The sequence below is a fragment of the Carcharhinus amblyrhynchos genome, chromosome 3 (genome assembly GCF_965287045.1).
Source record: "Carcharhinus amblyrhynchos chromosome 3, sCarAmb.v2.hapA, whole genome shotgun sequence".
Lineage (NCBI taxonomy): Eukaryota > Metazoa > Chordata > Chondrichthyes > Carcharhiniformes > Carcharhinidae > Carcharhinus > Carcharhinus amblyrhynchos.
In genome coordinates this window covers 86,878,424-86,897,190 of record NC_137326.1, presented here as the reverse complement: position 1 = coordinate 86,897,190, position 18,767 = coordinate 86,878,424, and positions in this window count along the sequence as shown.

The following is an 18,767-nucleotide window of genomic DNA, read 5'->3' as shown; positions in this document are numbered from 1 at the left end:
GCTGGTGCCCCCTTGAAATGGGCACCCTGGCACCCCCTGTCTGTGCCCATCTATTGATATACAAATCTTGCATGTTCTTCACAAAGTTGTGTGTGTGGAAAACTTGCTCAAGGCTGGTTGTAGCAACTCATGCAATCATTCAGCCAATTCATGTTGCGCAGAACCAATCATAGATAAAATAAGGTGTAAAGGGACAAACTTGTGTTGTCTTGAGCAGTCCATAAATACAGAGATATAGTGAGCTGTGAGGATGAATCCTATCACCCAGCAGCTTGCTGTTCTTACCCAAGTAAAACAAGTATTTTTATTAGTTTGCTTTTGAACTTGGCTAACTAGTCATGCTGGGCCCGATTTTACTATCAAGTTATGCCCATTTTTGGGCACGGAGATGAGTAGCACGATCTACGCCCACTTCCGTAATGGTTCCCCCTTTACCAAGAGCTGAAATTGGCTGCGATCAGGACTGAGCCCAAAACAGGCTTAATGACATTTTAAATGGATTTGAATGCATTTAACTTGAATTCATGAGTTGCACGCCCAACTTTGCCAGAACTTCCCCCTTTACCACTGCGTTCACCAATCTGCAATCAGCGCAAAACAGACATATTATAATAAAGTTTGATTCAGCGCTCCATCAGTGAGGGTTAGTGAGGAGGCAAGTGCCGAGTATCTGACAGCTCTCTGCTGCTCACTGGTGCCCTGTTGTTGCGGCCATTTTGTTTCTCGGGTTAATGGTGGCTCTGCGAGTGTGTAGGGGGTGGGGCCTGTTGCTCAGCAGAATCTCCGATGTCCGACTTGCAGCGCGGACCCCGGATCTCAGCACTGACCTTGGGTCCTGGCGCACCGGTGGTGGGGGGGGGGGGGGGGGGGGGGAAGGGGGGGGGGGGGAGGGGGGAGGGGGGGGAGGGGGGGGGGGAGGGGGGGGGAGGGGGGGGGGGGGGGGGGGGGGGGGAGGGGGGGGAGGGGGGGGGGGAGGGGGGGGGGGGGGAGGGGGGGGGAGGGGGGGGGGTGTGGAAGGGTACGGCAGGGAGTGTGATAGTGGAGAGCATGTGGCTGGGGGAAGTATTTGGCTGGAGGAATTTGGTGGGTGGGGGGGTGGGGTGGTCTGTAACTATTGATGTGCTAGGGGCAAGCAGCATTCTTTAACCTCTCCATCACCCCCCCTGCCTTCAGAGTGACAAGATGGCTTTTGCGATGCGACTGATTGATCTTGCTGTTCTTTTGGCCGCTGCTGGACCTGATGAGAAGGAGCTGAAGGGAGAATTGCGGGTACAGGAGGCCCGGGCCTTACCACTTGCAGAGGGAGACAACCACCTGAGGCAGGAAGTGGCCACCGTTAACCCGGGGGGTGGGGGTGTCAGAGAAAGAGGGAGCAGAGACCCCGTAAGTTCCATGTACGAGCGTCCTTCGAGCAGATGTCAGACACGGGTCTCCGACTCCGAGAGGAGATTGTGCAATACCTGTCCAATCTGTTTCAAGACCTGGCACTTACTGGTGGTGGTGGGGGAGGGGGGGCGACCACTCTCAGTAGCTGTCAAATTGACAGTCGCTGTAATCTCCTATGCTACCGGCTCTTTCCAGACCCTGAGCGGAGTTGTCTTGGCATTTCCCAATCAGCCATGCACACCTATGTGAAGCAGGTCACAGAAGCCCGGGCTCATCATCAGGAAGCCCAGCTTGCAGGGTTGACAGCCATTATGGGGATGCCTAATGTGCAGGGGGCCATCGACTGCACACCCATCACTCTCAAGGCCCTCCTATAGAATCTGCGGAGGTTTGTCAGTAAGAAGGGATTCCACTCCCTGAATTTACAAGTTGCATGCGGCCACAATATGGCAACCATGCATATCTGCACAAGACATCCAGACAGTGTGCACGAAAGCTTCATTGTAAGAAACTTGGCATCCCAAAGGCATTTGACAAGAAGCCCAGGCTGCAAGGGTGGCTTGTAGGTGATATGGGTTACCCACTTCGAACATGGCTGATGACGCCTGTGACTGAGGTGGAGGCCCGCTATAATGAGGCCCATGTAGCCACTCGTGCGATAGTGGAGAGGTGCATTGGGCTCCTCAAAATGTGTTTCCGGCGCCTGGACCAATCAGGCAAGGCCCTCCAGTACGCCCCCTGATCTCCTCCCGCGTTGGGGTCATGTGCTGTGCCTTGCACAATCTGGCACAGCAGAGAGGCGACCCATTGGAGGAGGAGGTTGTGGCGGTGTCACTGGGGAGAATGACCAAGAGGAGGAGGAGGAAGGAGAGGAAGCCAAGCAACAACAATTAGGAGCTGGAGGCCTGGCAGCTCATGAGGCTTGCGAGGGTGGCAAAAGGGGTCTCTCTTGCCACCCTCATATGTCGATCAGCAGAGCGTTCACTTGCTAGGAGCAAGTGTCTGTGGGTTCCATTTTCCCCCCCTCACCCCACTCAAAAAAAATCCTTCTATTTCCTGCAACATTGTCACACCAGCGTGGTGGGCCTAGGTACTCTGTGTTAGTGAGTTTTTTGGCAGGCAGAAGGGTGATGATGACTCGCTAAGCACCATTATGATGATGATACCCTGGTGCAAACTAATCTGACTCCTGCCTGAGCTCCGCCTGCACACTGGCACCTGGCACATGTATGTGTAGTGGGTAGGAGATCTCAAACCCCTGTACAGGGCCCTGGGGTAGGTGGGGTTGGGGAAAGGATGGAATCGCTCATGGGTTCTGGGGAACCAATGCCTTCCTTTTCTCAGGGACACAGCATTGAGGGGCCTCCCCAACTGACATCAACATGAAGCATCCCTCCGACCATCATCAATGGAAGAGAATTCATAATTGAGACAAATCTGAGACAAATTAGTCATGGATGGGTGGTGAAAAAAAAGTTAATTGCAATAAAGGTGTTTAAATAAGGCATTCTAACATAAAAACTTGTGAACAGAAAAGGTTACAGTTCTTAAATATCTTTCTAACTAGTGCAGCCCTTCACCCGTGCCATCTCAGTGTAACTACAACTTCCTAACCTTACGTGGCCTACCACTATGTCTCAATGACTCCCCAGAATGTACACTGGAGATGGAGGCGTCAGCTGCCTCCCTCGTACCATGGCCTGTGATGTGCGTGGCAGACATCCTCTGGAAACCCTTGAGGGCTCTGGCCTGCTTCCAGGTGTCTGGGATGTTTCCATGACACCCTCTTCATCCCGCTGCCCTTGAGAGGCCCCAGTGTCAGGATGGGGGCAGTCAGAAGCTGTAGCCATAGTCACTGTCTCCTGGCTGGAAGGCCTTGGCATGTGCTTGAGCCCTTCCTCCTTCATTGAGGTTCTTGTGGCCCCTGGGTCACTCCAGTGAGCTCCAGAAGCTCTAGCATCACTGCCAGGTTTTGGGGACCATCTGCGACTCATCCAAGGTAGTTGAACCCTCTGCTGCTGCAGCCCACTGTGTCTCAGCATTGACCCACTGGAACTCCTGCAAGCTCTGGAATCTCTCAACCATGAGCCATAGAGTGTCGAGAAGCCAGTTCAGTCCCTCAGCCATGGCCCACTGTGACTCAGACGCGGCCCTCTGGGACTCAGCTGTGGCCTACTGTGACTCGGCCATTGCTTGGAGCCTGCCTCACATGGTGAGGATCTCCTGCCCTAAGCTTTCCGTGGCAGATGCTACCCTTGCAGTCTTGGCCAGGGAAGCCCGCAAGATAGGCAATAGCTGGTCCACCTTTGGGACTTGCAGTTGGTCTAGTGTGGCCGTCAGCCCCTCCTGCATTCTCTGGCTCTTTGCTGCATCTCCAGCTGCTGAGGGAGAAGTGATCGCAGAGGCCCAGCATGTAGCCTGGGACCAGCTGAGTCCTCATTTCCAGCAGGCCCCCATGTTCCTTCCTCCACCCGATGTACATCAGCAGATGTGTTGTGCTCACAGAGGGTGACCCAGAAGCCTCAACACTACCTGGACCCACTAACATGTCACTATCTGGGATGGTGAGTTGTGAGGTGGAAGCTGTTGCCCAAAAGTTGTCACTCTTGGAGGTCCCATATCCCCCGAGAACTTGTCTGAGCTGTCTGGAACAGGATGGGCAGGAGCTGTAGTGGAGGGCTGGATTCCGGAAGGCCCAGGGCATCTGGATCTGTCCCTGCAACGCAGAGGGAGGGAGAGGAATCTGGGATGCCAAACATGTGATTCACATTTCTCCATTGAACATAGAACAAAGCACCAAAAAAATTATATCACAGGAACAAGCCCTTTGACCCTCCAAGCCTAGGTGACCAGGCTGTCCATCTGATTTGTAACCCCTTGCCCTTCTGGGGACCATATGCCTCTATTCCTCCTCCATTCACATAGCTGTAGAGATGCCCCTTGAAGGTCACTATCATGTCTACATCTACAACCTCCCCTAGCAGGGAGTTCCAGGCACTCACTATCCTCCCTATGCAAATTAACATGCCTCGTACATCTCCTTTAGACCTTGTCCCTCGCATCCAAAACTCGTGTCCCCAGGAAGTGTGTGGAGGAATGACAGATGTTCATGTCTTGAGAGCAGCCCGACCATGCTGTCGCTGACAGCTCTCATCTCGGCTTCCCTTGACAGCTTCAGTGCCCGCTCCTCAATGGTGAGGATCTGAGTCTGGCTCACCACCCCCTGTCTTCACCCTCTCACGGGCGTTATGGTTGGTCTCCTCCTGTGGAAACAGAAGGAGCCAGGAAAGTAATGATGACATGGCTCCTGCGGAGTATCAGGTGGTGACTGTTAGAGGGCAAGGGCAGTGGGGCTCATTGGGGGGGAAAGGAGAAGGTGCTTGGGGGTCAGGAGCTAGAAGCATGCAGGGTGCTGGGGATGGGAAGATCTGGGCAGGATTTGGGGGAAGATGCTAGATGGGATTCAGCACTCACCCTTGCTGCACGGGCGAGGTCATTGGTCTTTTTCCAGCACTGCTTCCCGGTTCGGGGGGGGGGTGGGGAGCGCAGTGCCCTGGCACTGACTCCAGTGGCAAATTCCTCCCAGAATGCATTTCCATTGGCCCCCTTGATCTACATCCTCTTGGTGGGGGATGGGAGAGGGTATACCGCCTCACCTCTGTGCATCCAGCAGCCTGCCAAGGTAGCCGTCAGAGAGGTTGGGGGGGGGGGGTGGGTGGGCAGTGGAGGGAGGGGCTGGTCATGCGCACATTTTGTGCAGGAATGTCTGATTTGTCTATCCATTCTTGAGTTTTTAATGGAGCTGCCTCCCATTAGGGCAGATCAGCCGCAGGCAATTTGGCAGAACATTCCAGCAAGTTCCATGGGGAGGGGAGTGGGTGGAGGGTTAGTGCCTCAGGTGACTGGGAACAGGAGTGAGAGAGGGGAAGGTGTCACACAGAATCAGAATCTGGAGGAGATGGGGGCCTTGTGTGGGCGGGTCCAGGGTGAGGGGGATCACCCTGCCTGATGTCTGTAGGAGGGAGGGGCGAGGGTGGATCTCTCTGCATGAGATGAGTGAGAGAGAAATGGCATCTGTTACCACTCTGCCTGAGATGAGTTAGGAGGAAGGGGGGGAACCGCTGCCACTCTGCTTGTGATGAGTGAGGGGGAAGAGGGGGTCCGCTGCCACTCTGCTTGTGATGAGTGAGGGGGAAGAGGGAGTCCGCTGCCACTCTGACTGTGATGAGTGAGGAGGAAGGGGGGGAACCGCTGCCACTCTGACTGTGATGAGTGAGGGGGAAGAGGGGGTCCGCTGCCACTCTGACTGTGATGAGTGAGGGGGAAGAGGGGGTCCGCTGCCACTCTGACTGTGATGAGTGAGGGGGAAGAGGGAGTCCGCTGCCACTCTGACTGTGATGAGTGAGGGGGAAGAGGGGGTCCGCTGCCACTCTGCTTGTGATGAGTGAGGGGGAAGAGGGGGTCCGCTGCCACTCTGACTGTGATGAGTGAGGGGGAAGAGGGAGTCCGCTGCCACTCTGACTGTGATGAGTGAGGGGGAAGAGGGGGTCCGCTGCCACTCTGACTGTGATGAGTGGAGGGAAAGGGTGCACACACTGCAACTCTGCCTGAGATCGGTGGGGAGATGGGGGGAGAGGGCTGTGATTGGTCTGGGTGACGGGCGAGTGAGGGGATAAGGGGATCAGTAATGTTGGGGGGGCGGGGGGGGGGCGGAGGTGTGTGTGGGTGTGAAGCAATGTCTGTGGGAGCCGGATTGAGGCATTATCCAGCCCGGGCTCGATATTTTAGGGAAACAGCATTCTATCATTTCTTTCCTGCGCACGCACAGTTGGAGGCACCGATCGGAGCTGCAGGATTTCAGGCACGTTAAACCCCACCCAGAGGCTTGTGCTGCGTGATTCAGATTCACTGATATTTTTGTAGGCAGAGCGCGTATGAGGGCACCGGAGAACAGGTCTAAAAGTTGGATCTGAAACACTGCCAGATTCAAGTCCACCCAGCAGTTAGAATCAAAATATTAAGCTAGGTCTCGCTGAGTAGCAGGTCAAGTGGATACAAATTTAGACCCATCATTAAGAATGACATGTCTTTTGTTGAGGGCTAATCGGTCTGGAAGGCTGAGGTATCTCAAACTTTGAGTACCAGCTGAAACTAGTGATTTTGCATTGTTACTATGCAATCGCAACACAAATGTTTCTTTGCCACTTACAGAATGCTGCTTTCTATCACACAAATGAGTAATGTTATATATGCATTTCAGTGCCAATGTGACGTATGTCCTACAGACTGGCAGACAGTATCACGCTCCATGTGTACAGTCTGTTCACTCCAGGCAAATGATGGACCATCTCAATAGTTAAGGATGACTATTCCAGTCCTTGTGTTGAATTTATAGTATGTATGTCTGGGTTGGCCTTGAGACCTGGTAATGCTGCCAGACATTCATGTTCCATGTGAAGATCGGCCAAGCCATTCAGAATCCCAGAATATATGTGCGCTAAGTTAGCTAGGCATGCTTTCATGGATTCAGCATCTTCACTGGACACTGGTGTGTGGTGGAATATCTGGGGGTCAAAGAGTGCAAATTCAAATTTTCCTTTTTGATATGGGATGAAGACACAGCAAAAAAATAAACCATTGCACAAACTCTTTATTTCAGAGAGTCCATGGCCAGAGAGATTTATTCCACGTTTAGCGATGCCATTAATTGCATTATCAAGTCTCTTCGGCTTAAGTAAATGCACAATGCAGGCATGTTTGAATCAAATATTGTTTATGGCATGGCCATACGTTGAGGCGATTCAGTGGTGCAAGCAGATCTAATTGAAAAATGAAAGACATTTGTACATCTCAGACTAAGCACAGTGCAGGGCGCTTAGGAATGAAAACTGGCAGAACATTGGGTCTAGTGCACTCTTGGAGAAACCTCATGAATGTGCCTAAGGTTATGACCTTTGGTTCTGAAAAGCGCTCAGCCCACCTCAGATTACTCTGGAAGGATGAGATATCTCAAACCTTTGAGTATCAGCTGAAATGAGCTACTTCACACTGTTCCTATGCAGTCGCAACACAAATATTTCTTTGCCACTTACAGAATGCTACTTCCTCTCACAAATGAGTAATGTTGTATCTGAATTTCAGTGCTGATGTGATGTATGACCTAAAGACTGGCAGACCGTATCAAACAACATGTGTATAGTCTCCATCCAAATGATGACCCAACCAGTCCTTGCTTGCAAAACTAAAAATAGGGTGAGGTTTTCCAGCCACGCCTGCCCCAGAATAGGTGACAGCCATTCCTGATTCATTCCCCAGGCTAATGCCTTGACCAGGGTCAATCTGTCTTTTCTCAATTTAAACCAAGCTTGACAGTTATCTGTCATTTATCAGTAGCCATCTCCAACAAAAGATGTTCAAGCCTTGATGTTCAATGGCATTCCCATCACAAAATCCCCCATGATCAACATCCTGAGGGTTACCGTTGACCAGAAACGGAACAGAACTAGCCATATAAATATTGTGGCTAAAGAGTTGTTCTGAAATTAGAAATCCTATGTAGAGTAACTCACCTTCTCAATCCCCAAAGCGTGTCTGCCATTTACAAGGCACAGGTTAGAAATTAAATGATGCTAATCTTCTTATTATTCTTGTTATCATGAGCTTGGAATAGGGATACTACACCAAAAGAATTAATTAAATGCCTAGAAATATGGGTCCAGATTTTCATGTCTCCATCTCTATGTAAATGGGACTGACCCATAGATAGAGAATAATAGAGGGACCAAGATCTTTGGTGCCAGATGGAGCAATATTCTGTAAGGTCCACACTATGATGAATCCAACACAGAAAAAAATTCTTTCAATACTCACAAACAGCCCCTCACCTCACCCCCAGAAACTCCTTACTCCTCAGCCAGATTTTGGTCCAGCTTCCTTTTGTCATGCCCTTGATTGAGAAAAGTGCAAAAACAGTTGGTCCACCTGTCTATGTTGCCCCATAATGAACTTAAAATTGCATGGACAATGAATCCCCTCAGGTTGATGCAGAGTTGCTGGTGGACACATTGCCGATCAATGCATGTGCCAACTACCCAGGTACTGTGTGAATGCACGATGACAGGGATTCAAGCCCAAAATCATCACCTGCTATTCAAAACGCAATTGGGTCAGGTGGGTGTCCACAGCCTGACACCTGTTTGGGTCAATGCACTTAACCAGCACACCTTTCAGAATGTGGGAGGAAACCGGAGCACCCAGAGGAAACCATGCAGACACAAGAAGAACATGCAAACTTCCACACAGACAGTGAACCAAGCCAGGAATCGAACGCGGGTCCCTGGTGTTGTGAAGCAACAGTGCTAACCACAGTGTTATCTTGCTGCCCGGTTGAGGGGTAGTATAACCAGTATCCAGCTCTTTGTTAAAATAATGGAAACTTGTACATCCATTCTTGATGTAATGTCATTGTCTATCCCAAAGACAGTGCCTTCAACAGAGCAGCACTTCTTGCACAGGTTGTGTCAGCCTAGATAACGTGCAGGATTTTCCAGCCACGAGACCACCCAATGTCAACGGACCTTTCTATGGTCCACTCCTCGCCTACACTGACTCCCTGCACCAACTGATCCAAAGCATTGGCCAGATTCTGAAGAAAATGTTCAAAATTAGAAATAAATTGCTATTCCTTCACTTTCACAGGGTCAAAATCCTGGAACTCACTCTCTAATGACACTGTGTGTCTACAGTGCATGCACTGCAACGGTTCAATTATTTAGTAATATTGGTGACATATTAAAATAAAACACTTTGAATCTTTGAGTACAGTTTGAAATACCTTTCACCATAACTTAGAGTGGATTGCTATTTTAAAATAAATATTCATATTATTCAAAGAGATGGATATTTTGACATTTTAATAGTTATCTGTTTTGATCACTCTCTAAAGTCCTTATCGTTCAATGCATAGTTGAGGAGAGTAATCCGATGACATGGAGTTTTTAGATTTAATGTTGTTTTCATTCATATTAGATGAATAGGAAAGTAAGCCCAGATAAGACTGAGGAAAGATTAAAAAGATTAATATTTCCAACAGCTCCAGATAGGTTTGCTTTGCTTACATGTCAAAATCCACAATGAACCTCTGAAATCCTATCAAAGCATTTACATTCAAACCGTGCAATTTGCAAGGCAGGGACTTGTCTCAAGTATGGTCTTATTAAGGATTTTTGTCTTGCTACAGTTCATTTAGGATGGTCTGAAATCTATTGTGTTGGCTCCTGATACTCAACATGCAGACAAGTCTCCACCCTGCACTATTCCAAAATGAAACAGCGGAATAGTGCAACACTGCAACATCAAATTATGACCAATCATAGGCTGGTAGGGCTCATGGCACATCAGTGGTTTCAATTTTAGTACATCAGTGTAATTAATATTTCCATGCTCTCAACAGTCACTGGGGTCAATATCCATAAGATATCTGCTTTTACTATAGGAACTTATAAGGAGCACAGGTTCACGGTGAGAGGAGGAAAGTTTAAGAGAGTTGTGTGGGGAAGGTTTTCACACAGTGAGTGGTGGGTGCCTGGAACATTGTCATAGGAGGTAGTGGAAGCAAAACAGTTTGCTTCTCGTATTTCATGATAGGTTGCTATCAGGGTTCTTGAAAACTAATTGAAATCTGAAGGCAAAGCTGTAGGAAGAAGGGACTCCCCAATAAGTCTGATAAGAACTTAAGAACTAAGAGAAGAGTAGACCATTTGGCCCCTCAAGCCTGCTCTATCATTCAATAAGACCATGTCTGATCTTTTCGTGGACTCGGCTCCACTTACCCACCCACTCACCATCACCCTTAATTCCTTTACTGTTCAAAAATGTATCTATCCTAATGGCAATGCTCTAAAGTATGAAAGCTGAAGTAACAAGGTGGGAAGTTTTAAAAAAACCTGACAACATAATAAGAACCTACACACAGTTATTGCACAAATGACTCATATCAGTGCTGAAATATTGCATTCAATGTTGAATTCAGTGAAACCTGTTATTAAAATAGGATCGGTTTGAAAGTAGTTGCACATACTGTTTGTATACTAAGAGGATCTGAATTATCTCTTCTAAAAGTTGATACTTGTCTCTCTTAGAGCAAGGTTAGTAATGTTGATGACATCTTCAAATGTAACACTTTGAATCTATGTGTACAGTTTGAAATAGACCATAAGACTATAAGACATAGGAGCAGAATTAGGCCATTTGGCCCATCATGTCTGCTCCACCATTCAATCATGGCTGATTTTTTTCAGCCCCATTTTCCTGCCTTTTCCCCACAACCCCTGATTCTCTTATTAATCAAGAACCCATCTACCTCTGTCTTAAAAAACACTCAATAGCTTGGCTCCCACAGCCTTTTGCGGCAGAGTTCCACAAATTCACCACTCTCTGGCTGAAGAACTTCCTCCTACTTTTTATCACTAATTTTACAGAGTGGACTGTCCTGTAAAGTTTCATATTATTCAAAGAGATGGCTATTAAGGCATTGGTGATTTAATGTTTACAGGTTTTTGATCACTGTGAACTCCTTGTAACTCAATGTATGGTTGAGAATAATGTAATGACTTTGTTTTTTTCATGTATTTAATGTTGCCTTCATTAATTACTGAATAATGATTTTCAGTACAGTTAGAGATAATTATGTTTTACAACACTTCAAACAAACATGAATAAATCTGAAACTGGAAAATGTGGTCTATTCTTTTTTGTTGTCTGCTCCTATTACGACAAATAAAAGAAAGTTTTTCATTTATAGAGATCCTTTCATGACCCGAGAGCATTCCAAAGCACTTTGCAGCCAGTTAAATATTTCTTGAATTTTAGCCACTGTGGTAATACAAGGAAAAGTGACAATTTATGTAGAGTGGGCTCTCGTAAATAGCAATATGATCATGAACAGATAATCTGATTTTGGATTTAGATGACTTTGATTGAGAAATAAATAATAACCAGGACACCAGGAATAATATCCCTGTTCTCCTTCAAAACAGTGTAACTGGATTCCTCATATCCACCTTAGAGAGCAGACAGGGTCGTAGTTTAATATCTTACTTAAATAATATTATATTCAACAGTACTATGTGGGATGGCAGCCTTGATTTTTGTGTTCAAATCCCTGAGGTGGGACTGCTTCCTTCCTGTTGGACTAAGAACACACCAGTCTGGAATGCAGTCTTAAACACATTATGTAAATCCTTTGCCTCCTTGCCATTTAAATAATTTTAACCAATTGTTTGTGTTCTGTTGTCACAGCGGCTTTCTCTTATTTGTAGCTTTCTATCTCTTTCCAACATTCAAATAGAACAGAATAGTATAGAATCATAGTATAGAATCCCTACAGTACAGAAAGAGGCCATTCGGCCCATCGAATCTGCACCGACCACAATCCCACCCAGGCCCTGCCCCCATATATTTACCCAATAATCCCTTTCACCTACACATCTCAGGACACTAAGGGGCAATTTTTTTAGCACGGCCAATCAACCTAACCCAGACATCTTTGGACTATGGTAGGAAACCGGAGCACCCGGAGGAAACTCACGCAGACACAAGGAGAATGTGCAAACTTCACACAGACAGCGACCCAAGCCTGGAATTGAACCCAGGTCCATGGGGCTGTGAAGCAACAGTGCTAACCACTCTGCTACCATGCAGCCCCTATCATATATCATATTTATCATATACTCCTCAGTAGAATAATCTTTTGCGCTACATCCTATATTCTAACACTATAACAGAACCTTTGACTAACTGTGTGACCCTCCTCTATGCTCTCTCATGCCATTCCACCTGAATATTTTATATTCAAAAAGGCTCCATTCGCAAGCTTCCAGGTACTGGTAACCCTCTCCACATAATCACAGAATTCTGGTAAGGCCTTTCAACTGTTTTTAATATCCAGGAATCTCAGTCTGAGCATGTTACCTTAAGTAGAAGAGTCAGAATATTTTAAATATTGAAACGTAAATCCTAAAATGCAAGGAAGATTCATTTAATTTTAATGAAAAACATATTTATTTATCTTTTATAGAGTCATGGGACTTGGCTTTGCATTCTCAAGGTGACTACCATGAATTGGAAAATTCCTGGCTGGCCTGCCCATGTCAGGAGAAAACATACGCAAAGACAATATTTTCATTGTGAGGAGTGTTATGTTATATGCCTACGTGCCATTGTAATGTAAAGATGCTCAGCAGAAATAGAGTTAATGTGGGACTGGGTAAAAGTACTGCCCATAAAATGATGTATAGAATCACATGGTAATAGACTCTGAAAGAAGCAGTCTGCTGCATGGGACAGCACCGTGCATGACAGTAACCTGGGATCCATAAATAGTTAAAGACTAAGAACAAATGGTTCATGATTAGATATGCAACTATCACAATCTCATCATTGAGATATCTAAAGAACCTATATTACAACAGGTGGGTTAGCTGGAATTGTCCCAGCCAGACTGGAACAAAGGTCTGAGGCTGCCACAAGAGTTGTCGGGTGCTGAGGTAGGCTGTTTAAAAGGCTCACCTCGGTGATATGGCACCTGGTCTGAGTTAAAATAGCCCTTGTTCCTCACACACTACCCGTTCCCCATTCATGGCCCCATGACAAGCTATGCCCCAAAATAAACCATTTTGCCCTTCATGCTGCCTTTACCATTATGCCCCTCCACCCACCCATATAGCTTTTCATGTTCCCAAGCCAAGCTGTTGCACTTCCATTTCTATTGATCCACAATACATTTTATAGAAGCAATTAACACAATGGTGACAACAGGATGTTTAAAAATTTGTTTTAAAGAAAGTTATTTATTCATAATTTCCCATTATGTTAAAAACATCCTTTAGCTACAAAACAATTGTGAACCATCCAAAACCATGCAAAAACCTCTTAATCTTGTGGAAATACAAATTGTGTAATTGACAGAAGCGATCAGAGAGCCATAAATATCAATGAAACAAGGCTTTTTCTGTGGCTGAGGTGGCTTAAGCTAATGGATTTCTGGGCTCTCAGCCAAGGTTACATCATAAGGCTTGGCTGGGAGCCCATTCATCCATTAGAGTAATGAAACTCCTGAACCACAGTGAAAACATTGCTTGATTGATAGTTTTGTTTCTCTGATCTCTTTTGCCTTAATTCTGTACCCCTTGTGACATCAGCTAATTGGTACAGCTTTTCTTTGTCTTCTACATCTAAATCTATTAAAACCCTATATACCACAGTCAAATTTCTCTTCCTTTTCTCAAAGGGAAACAGTGTCAGTTTCTTTAACTGTTATCCCTGGAACCATTCTGGTAAATCTTCTCTGTATCCTCTCAAGGACCTTAATTTTAAAAATATGGTGAGCAGATGCAATGTTCTAGTTATGGCCTAATCAGAGCTTTATAAAAATTGTGTACAACTTATCTGCTTTTGCACTCAATATTTCTATTTTTGAAGCTCAAGATCTCATATGTTCACAAACAATGTTCTCAATATGTCCTGCCACCTTCAGAAATCTATGCAAATGAACTTGCATTTTCTTCTATCCATGTGCAATCCTTAGAACTGTGCCAAAGAGGCCATATTGCCACTCCCTATCCATTCCACTAAACATGCGTTACTTCATACTTTTCTATATTAAATCTCATCTGTCACATGCTTGCCCATTCTGCTAGCCTAGTTGTAGTTGATTGGTATCATTCTCATAGTCTGCCAGACTTCTAACTTCAGTATCATTGGCATATTTTGAAATTATGCCGCATATCAAAGATTTTGTCATCAGACATATTGGAATTGCAAACAGGCACAGTAGAGCACTTTTTAAAATAAACAGCATTTAAATGCCTTGACTGCTCCAATGAGTTTATTCACTTTTTATGTCGTCATGTCTACTTTGACAGTCCTAAAGGGCATTGCCCCTAATACAAAGGGCACTAGATATCTTCCAGAGGGCACAATACCTCTCCCAAAGGGGTACCTGGAACTACCCTAGAGGGTGCCCTACCTCTCCAAATGATCCCAGCAGCTTTACATTTTTGTTCAAGTGTCTAAAGTTCACAAATCATGTTTTTGCACATCTCACAAATGAAAATCGTATTTTATTAAAAGCAGCTTTACTTTTATACATTCAGTTGCCTCCAAGAACCCTGGATGTGCAAACTATGAACCACCACACTCCCCCTCACCCCCCCATTCCACCCTACCTTAAACCACTCCTCAAACCTCTACTCTTGGTGGAAATGGTCGCTGCTGGGTTTGAGGGCAAAACTTCTGGAATCCGGGCTCCATAGTCATTTTGGCTCAGTTAAGACCCCTTCCATCCCCATGAAGGTCAGGCCTGACTCTCTATTCCATAAACTTCAGTTTGGTTAACCAGACGTTTATGTGGTACTTTGTCAAACATTTTCTAAAAATCCATCAAGACAACATGCACTGCTTTCCTTTCATCTGTTACTTCATCAAGAAAATTCAATTCAATTAGGGAAGCACAATCTGCCTTAAATGTACCTGTACTGGCTCTCCTTAATTAACTCAAACCACTCCAAGTGCTTATTGATTTTTTTTCCCTGATTATTGTTTCTTAAATCATATCCACCACTGTCATTAAACTGATCAGTCTGTAGGAATATCCTCATACTCTTTCTTGAATAATTGCCAATTCTCGTAAGTAAGGAAGATTAAGATAAGCCTTCCTGCTTTCACCAGTTCCACTTCCCATAGCAACCTGGGATGCAAGCCATCCAGAGCAGGTAACTCATTCACTTAAAGCATAACCACAGTCTTTCCAATACATAATTCCCATCAATCTTCATCTCATCCATTACCTCTACCATCTCCGCTTCCACCGACATTGTTTCAGCATCTTCTTCCTTCGTAAGCAGTAATACAAAAGTATTCCAGCCTTGCTATCTGCCTCTAAGCAGATATCATTCTTTGGCCGGAATTTTCCAGCTATTTCCACTGGTTTGATCTTTCAGTCCGGTCGACGGTGAACCCCATCCATGGGTTACTTGGTGGTGGGTGGTGCATAAAATGGGAAACTCAGTTGACGTTGGCGGGACTAGAAAGTCCCACCACCATCCAAAGGTGGGCTGAATCTGCTGTTGTGAATTGCACCATGGGGGGGTGGAGTGCAGAAAATCATGACCCCTTTGTCCTAAATTGGAGCTATTCCCATTTACTACTACTGTCCATTTCCATGCCAGTAGTAGATAATGAGTTCCATTTTATGTTCACTGCTATTCTGTTCTCGTGTTATTTATTGCATTTGACCTTGTTCCCACTATTTGGAATAAAACTCTTCCCCATTTTATTTCAAAATGTTACTCTCCCACTACTAGTAATGATCTGTTGCAAAGAGAAAACATAAAAAAAGCCTATTGCACTCAGATCCAGTTGTAATGGCTACAATAATAATTATTGAGAGGGTTGACAACACTAATTATAGAATTGTCAGTCTTTACCACTTAGAGCAGCACGGTGTTTAGCGCTGTTATCTCATGGCACCAGGGACCTGGCTTCGATTTCCGGCTTGGGTTACTGTCTGTGTGGAGTTTGCACATTTTCCCAGTGTCTGTGTGGGTTTCCTCCGAGCGCTCTCGTTTCCTCCCACATTCTGAAAGATGTGCTGGTTAGGTGCACTGACCTGAACAGATGCCGGACTGTGGCGACTAGGGGAATTTCACGGTAACTTCAATGACTTGTGACTAATAAATAAACATTAACTCCATCAAATGCTGCCCCAACTCACATCTACATTTCTTTCGGAGAATGTTTAGGAGAATGATTCTTAAAAAGAAAATTTCATTTTAACATTAAAATGCGGATCAGTATACTTATCATGGTCATTGGCTTTTCAACAGATGAACCAGGCCTCCTCCCCACAGAACTCTGCCAGTCTTCCTCCATCTGAACTTTTCCCAACTTTTCTACTTTCTGCCTGCTGCTGCCTTCATTTCTTCTTCAGTATTTTTCTGCTTGCTTTTATCTCTCTCTCTCTGCCCTCATCTCTATTCCCCAAGCATTGCTGGCTTCTCTCCCTGTCTCTGGGCATAATTTTGATCTCCAGCAATAGTGTAATATGATGACATCAGAGTGACTACTCAATATACATTGCTCCCTAATTTTCCTATTAAATATAGTGGAAGTTAAACTGCTCCCCCTCTCCCCCCCTCCCCCCCACCCGAGTTTTACTCGCAGTCTCCTCCACCTGAAATCATCCTGTTGTCTTTTTTTATCTCCCAGTTGCTGGTAGAATTCCTATTCACCTGGCTATATGATTCTGTTGGTGCCTTCCCCCCCCAATCTATCCAACGCCACCTGCCCTCACTCCAACAAATGCAGCTGTCTTCTGAATCTCCCTCAAATGCTCCTGTTGACTTTACTTTCTTCTGATTTTCCAGTGCTGCTTCTAACTTGTCTTTCTTTCACCCCCACCTCTGAAGCTGCTTCCTACTCTTGGTGCTGTTTCTGTTTCCTCACTATCCACACTGGTGTTTTTTCCTAGTTTTTCCCTTTCCTCCAAAGTCCCGACTGCTGCTGGCTTTCTCTTTCTGCATGGACACTGATACGAACCAAATGTAACCCTATCAACTGCATCAAGATTTCTGTTTGGTACTGTGGAGCCCACCAGCCCATTGTAAATCAGGTTTGCCCTCAGAATCTTGGTCATCTCTTCATTGCAGGTATAGACAACCAACAACCTACTTTAGGTTCAAGCATTTTCTCTGGCTTTCAAAGTCTGAAACAGCATGATTATGGGTTTGGAAAACATCACAACGCTTCTGTATTGTTTCCTCGGGTAGAGCAGAATGCTAGAAGCCACTAAAAATGGCAGAGGGCTATGGGAGATGTACATACTTTCCTTCCTTAGGACACCAGTGGCGTGGAACAGTGCAGGTCACCAGCTTTATTAGATACTTTTGTATCTGCTTTCTACTGGTAAAATGGACAAGGCTTCAAAGCATTTCTAAGCCGTTACATTACAGTGTACATTCTTGTTACAACCTATTCAAGTGATAGCCTCAGAAATCTTTTCATCCATGCTTACGTCGATCTTGGAGTACATTTCCAGATGAAATCCAAGATTTGGGCATGTATTCCCATGGCTTTCAATGTCTTCATGAGGGTTGAATGAAGCACTTAAAAGCCTTTTTCAAAATCAATGAAAGCAATGAAAGTGTGTTTCCCTTGAGCATTGTGACACTCATATGAATCATTTAAACTTAGAAGCTATGAAGTACTTTCCTTCAATGCAAATTTCAGTTTCTTCTTTGCTGATGTGATTGTTCTCCCAAAGGATAAATTGTCTGTCACAATAGCACATAGGACCACCTTAAGATCTATTGTTATCATAGGATACTGAGCAACGTTCAGGCACATTGGGATCTTCTCATTTGCAGTTAACATCACAGTTAAACTCAGGAGTCCCCAGGGTAAAAAGAAACCTATTCAAACACCTGTTCAAGCGCAGTCTCATGCAATTTCACTGGTTCTTGCCAATGCTGTTCCAGACCATAGCCATTTCCCTTCCATGGCTAAAACAGCAATTACTGCTGACATGTCTTGTGTAGATTTGAGCACCTAAATAATGCATCACTCCCTTTCCAGCAGCCTGATGGAAAAGTACTGACAGTAGGTGTGAAAGCTGAGGACTGACATCTTGGATATTTTGACATTTCATTGCTATATTATTGTGATTGTTACTGCACCAGCAATTCAGATGCTGACCAGTAACCCAGAGATGTGAGTTCAAATCCCACCATGATCATTTATAAATCTGAAATCAATTAGTTAAATAAGTCAGGAAAAAAAAGTTGGTAACGGAGAGAATGAAGCTATGCCTCTTCCTCCTCGTATAGTACCTCCGTTGCCAAGGGTAGCTAATCATGGTTCAATGATGCCATGATATCACATGGGACAACAAAAAGACCCCAAGAACTACTTCAGCTGATGTGGGGAGTTAACCGACACATCGGTGTTATTAAGAACTACGCTCAAACCAATGGAGCTAGCAGGTCCATGAAGCTATCAGATGCTATAAAAACCAAAGTGACTCACCAATATACTTCAGAAGCTGTCCTTATCTGGTCTGACTGTCTATGTTTCCAAGTCTGCAGGAATATAATTAATTGCCCTCTGAAATGGCCAAACAAGACACTTCGTTGCATTAACCTATTGAAAGAAGTAAAATAAATATGAAACAGCACTAACCTCTCATTATTGATGTAGGCACTAGACCCAGACATAATAATTGTGCACGTACTTCAGTTCGAAACAACAGCTTACATTTATATAGCACTTCTAACATAAGGAAACATCCTAAGACATTTCACAGGAGAAGTATAAAACAGAGAATG